The sequence below is a fragment of the Marmota monax genome, unplaced genomic scaffold (genome assembly GCF_021218885.2).
Source record: "Marmota monax isolate L192 unplaced genomic scaffold, Marmota_monax_Labrador192_F-V1.1 WCK01_AAM20220418_F8-fsc00106, whole genome shotgun sequence".
NCBI lineage: Eukaryota > Metazoa > Chordata > Mammalia > Rodentia > Sciuridae > Marmota > Marmota monax.
Window position 1 is genome coordinate 10,413,955 of NW_026695218.1, and position 5,147 is coordinate 10,419,101.

The 5,147-nt window shown below is 36.8% G+C and overlaps 1 pseudogene; it reads right to left on the bottom strand.

Moving 5' to 3' along the window:
* Positions 1-217: 217 nt before the first annotated feature.
* On the bottom strand, positions 218-903 carry LOC124084930 (nucleophosmin-like; annotated as a pseudogene).
* Positions 904-5,147: the final 4,244 nt, after the last annotated feature.

Below are 5,147 nucleotides of genomic sequence, written 5' to 3' on the forward strand. Positions count from 1 at the left end.
GGTTCACTGTATCACAGCAGTTCAAATAAAGTGCCTTTGGAAATCAGGGGGGATTGTTCCCAGCCTGGAATGGGGTGTGGGTGGCAAATTAGGGCAGGGGCTTGAGATTAAACAGCCTGGATTGTTGATGGTGCTCAGTATAGATAGTACTTGTCTCTCCTTTTCCTTTCTCCGCATCTTTGGGCTTTATTTACCAGTAGCATCCAGGGTTACTTGTTTACATTTTTGCTTTAATGTCTTCTACAGAACTGGATCTTTTTGGTATTTTAGGATTCTTAACCTTTTGGCCTTGGTATTGATGATTTTAATTTTTTTCCATCCTGGTTTGATTTTTGTGCTTTTTTTGGCTGGAGTAGCTTGTATAAATTTATTTAAGGGAGATTTTTCTTCAGTTTTCTCATCAGAATACCCGTCCTCCTATTCCTCCTTTTTCTCCTCATCATCTTCAGCAGCAGCAAGCTTTCCTTTCTTCCATGGATACTAGCTACCACTTCCAGGGGAAAATGGCTTTGCAGATATACTTAAGTTTTAGATCCTCCTCCTCTTCATCTTCTGACTCTGCATTTTCCTCTACAGCTAAATCGGACCAATAACATGCACAGGCTAACAATTACACTTCAACGTTAAGACCATGTCATTTCAGAGCCCCTAAGGGATGTTTTAAAGGTTGCCAGTATTACTTTAGTTGGACTGCCTTCATAATTCATGGCCTCTCTTTCAACAATGTGTAATTCATTTTTGTGTGTGTGTGTGTAAACCAACCTGACCATTCTTAATGATAACTGGTACTCATTTTTATTGCTATCCACCTTAAGTGATAATATTTGTCAGTCTTTTGCTCACATCTGAAAAGATATTTTGGGAGCCTCAGAGAGTTCATGTCTAGTCCATTGAATCTTCCATAGGGTAGTGACGTGTACTTAGGTGAGGGAAAAGATGGATGGAAATAAGGACTTCTACTCCAGAGAACAGATGCCCAGGACAGAATCATGCCAGGGCAAGTTTTATTTTTAATTTACTTTTAAGAAGAAATTCTTTTATTCACTTGTTTCTGAGCCCACTACTCTAGACAATGCATCTTAACATTAATACATTCTATTACTTACATTTGTCACATTTCAAAACAACTTTGAGGCAGCAAATATCATTATTATTTAGTAATTAACTTTTCAAAACTTTTTTTATGGTTAAAATATATATAACATAAAATTTACCATTTTAACCCTGTTTAAGTGTCTAGTTCAGTAGCATTGAGTTCTTTCACCATGTGAATCACCACCATCTATCCCTAGGACATTTTCATCTTCTCCAACTTCTGTTAAACCATAACTCCGAATTCCCCCTACCCTTCAGGCTCTGGTACCCACCATTCTACTTCCTGCTCTGTGTTAAATTTTGTTCAGTCTAACATTCTAAATTAATTTCTATTTAGTTGGTTCCTTGTCTGGTTTGAAAGAACCAAAGTTAAAAAGCTAGAATTTTTAAAAATGAAGGTGACATTCATGAACAATAAAATGCAGAGTAATCCATTTAAAATATAGAAATTTTCATTTATCTTTATATGACTATATGTGTGATAGAGCATTGTTGGCACTACTGTATAGTCATGAGACTCATGTACCTCTTTATTTTGAAGTTACATTGTACTCCTAAGTGAAATGGAGAATACAAAACTAATTGTAGTGAGCCGATTACATAAAAGAATACTAGCTGGACATGGTGGCACATGTCTGTAATCTCAGAAACTTAGGAGCCTGAGGCTGGAGGATCACAAGTTTAAGGTGAGACTCAGCAGTTTGGTAAGACCTTCAACAACTTAGACCCTCAGCAACTTAGATCCTGCATCTCTAAAAAAAAAAAATTAGGGCTGGAGTTGTGGCTCGGCGGTATAGTGCTTGCCTCCCACATGTGAGGCTCTGGGTTTGATCCTCAGCACCACATAAAAATAATAAAATAAATATATTGTGTCCAACTACAACTAAAAAAATTTAAAAAAAAATTAAAAGGAGTAGGGGGTAGCTCAGTTGTAAAGTGTCCCTGGATTCAATCCCTGGTGCCAAAAACAAAACAACAACAAAAAGTTTTGTGTAGAATTAGACTGTCAAGGAGAAAACAGAAAGTAAAAATGCCTTCCTATACGTAGAGTGGTGCAATTTGAAAGGAGATTTTAAAAAATAATGCTATCACATGTTGGAGAACAGATGATAATGATGATGATTTTGATTTTGAGTCAGAGGCTTGCTCTGTTGTCCAGGCTGACCTTGAACTCTTGGGCTCAATTGATCTTCTTGCCTCAGCCTATCAAGTAACTGGGAGCAACAGACTACTTTTTGTTGTAAGGGAAATGTAGAGAATAGGTATCAAAATGGGTTAACAAATCACAGAGAAAGGGCTGATAGTATCTTATCTTTCAATATTTCTAGAAAATCTTCTATTATAAAAACTTTTCCACAGCCTAACCAATTTGAATCTTGAAAGCATATTTTTTATTTCCTGTAAACAAACACAGAAATCACTGAGTACTTTTGCAGAAAGACTGACCTATAAAATGACCACTATACTTCTATATATTAGGTACATGTTCCTTTGTTAGTTTGCTCAGGAACAAAAGCAAATGTTCATAGTTTGCTTTTATCAATTCATAATTCTCCACTTAGTCACAGTATGTTCCCATTGATTACACACAGGATAAAAATAGAAAACCCTGAGATGGTACCTTTGCCAGTAGCTCAGAAGACTTTCTGAATAAGAAAGTTTTATATGGGGGGGTGGGTGGATGTAAGAATTTAGTTTGAAATGTTTAGATGGCAGGAAACAACAGCAGAATCCATTTCTCACAAGAGTGAAATTATTTGAAATTAAGCTCAAGTCCTAAAAATCCTGAATACCTGCTATCAGCCCCTTGCAAATGAGCCACATTTCCCAGGGCCTGGCAGCTAGAATGCTGGCAGAGGTGGGGACCTGACAGACGCTGGCAAACACCTCTTCCCTGTGCAGCTATTTTACGTCCTCCCAGTAGCCCACTCAAGAGCTGATAATGGCTTGGATCAAGTCAACAAAGGCATCTTGGACACCTCCTTTGTGCCAGGCACAGTGTACACTAAGGTCACACAGAAGTGGCAGAGGGATAAGAAACACAGTAGGAAGCCAACTAGGAGTATGGGGAGGGACCTGCTCTGCATTCCCCTAAATCCTTCATCCTAAAGCCCCACTGGCTATGCCAGGGGACTGTGCAGGGAAAGGAACAAGGTGGGACAGATTCAGTACAGTCTCATGTCTCCCCCAATGTCTGCAGAGAGGCAGAATCCCAGAGGGACTCTCCAAGCCTAGAGTCCTATTTGGCACTAGGCCTAGAGACCAAATAAGGAAGGTAGTGCAGAAGTCAGTTCCTACTGAGGGAGGCAACAGGTCAGTAATATATATATATATATATATATATATATATATATATATATATATATATATATATATATACATATATATGTGTGTGTGTGTGTGTGTATATATATATATATATTCTTTGAAAAAAAAGTTGGTTATGCATATCAACTGACTATATAGAAAGAAAAAAATACATCAAGTCCCATATATCCATATCAGTTTCATCAAATCTTAATAAACTGTTTGATTTTGAAAAATGAATAAAGTGATATCACTGAGACCATATACTATTCTCTTCCCAAACCTGTTTGTTTCCTTCCTTCTCTTCCTGTGATTAACCGTAATTCTCCTTCCTTCCTTCCTTCCTTCCTTCCTTCCTTCCTTTCTTTTTTGTACTAGGGATTGAACCCAGGGGCATTTTACCACTGAGTTACATCCCCATTCCTTTTATTTTTTATTTTGAGATAGGGGCTCACTAAAGTTGCTGAGAGCCTTTGGAAATTGCTTAGGTTGGCCTTGAACTTGCAATTCTCCTGTCTCAGACTTCGGAGTTGCTGGGATCACAAGTGTGCATCGCCATACTCAGAGAATATAACTGTAACTTTGAATGTGGTGTTTATTATTATTCACAAGTATGTTATTAGGCTATTGTTACACATGTAAGTATCTACAAAAATAGTTTGGTTTTGCTGTTTATGAGATGTATATGTCAATGTCATAAAAACTTATACTGTACATTTCTTTCTTTCTTTCTTTTTTTCCCACTCACTAGGTCTGGTTTTGTTTTATTTTCCCTGAAGCAACAGACATTTGTTTTCTCACAATTCTGGAGGCTAGATGTCCAAGATTAAGATGTCAGCCGAGCAAGTTCCTTCTGGATTCTCTCTGCCTGGATTGCAGGTGGCCCCATTTTTTTTTCCTCCTCATGTGGTCATTCATTCCTGTGTATGTTAGCAGTATGTTTCATATTTAATAATTACTGATCCATGTAGCTATAGTTCATGAATATTCAGATAGTTTATCTTCAATTTATAAACAATGGGTTGCTTCTAATTGTTTCTGTTTGTTTGCTATTAAAGCAATGCTTTAAAAATTTTTCCCCACATATATCATAATACAAATGCACAGTCTCTATGATGTATGCATCTAACAACTGCATCACTGAGTTACAGGGTTTGTGCACCTTTAACAGAAAATATCCAACTTAAAGCAGTTATGATTTACACTTTTGGCCACAAGGAATCGGGAGTTCTAGCTGCTTCATATCTTTGTCAGCACTCAATACTTTTGGACACTTTAGCTGTGATAGAATGCCTTGTGTGGTTCAGTGTTGCATTTTGCTGATGATAATAAAATCAATCATATTTTTGTGTATTTAGACAATCTATGTATTTGTTTATTCCTATGAAACATTTTATCTTTTTTCTTTTTTTGTACTTTTCTACTGTGCATTTTCTTATTGCTTTGTAGGAGTTCTTTACATATCCCAGATGGTAAACTTTCCTGTTACTTGAGTTACAGGTATTTTAGTTGAGATAGTGGCTTGGCTTTTGACTTACTTTATGGTGTCTTTTTTTTTTTTTTTTTTTTTGGTGCTGGGAATTGAGCCCAGGGTTTCATGTGTACTAGGCAGGTGCTCTACCACTGCACTATACCTTTAGCCCAATCATGTCTTTCTAAGAACAAAAATTATTAATTTTAATATAATCACAAGTTCATCAGATTTTTTTTTAAGCTTTGTGCTTTTCTGTTGTCTCATTTAAGGA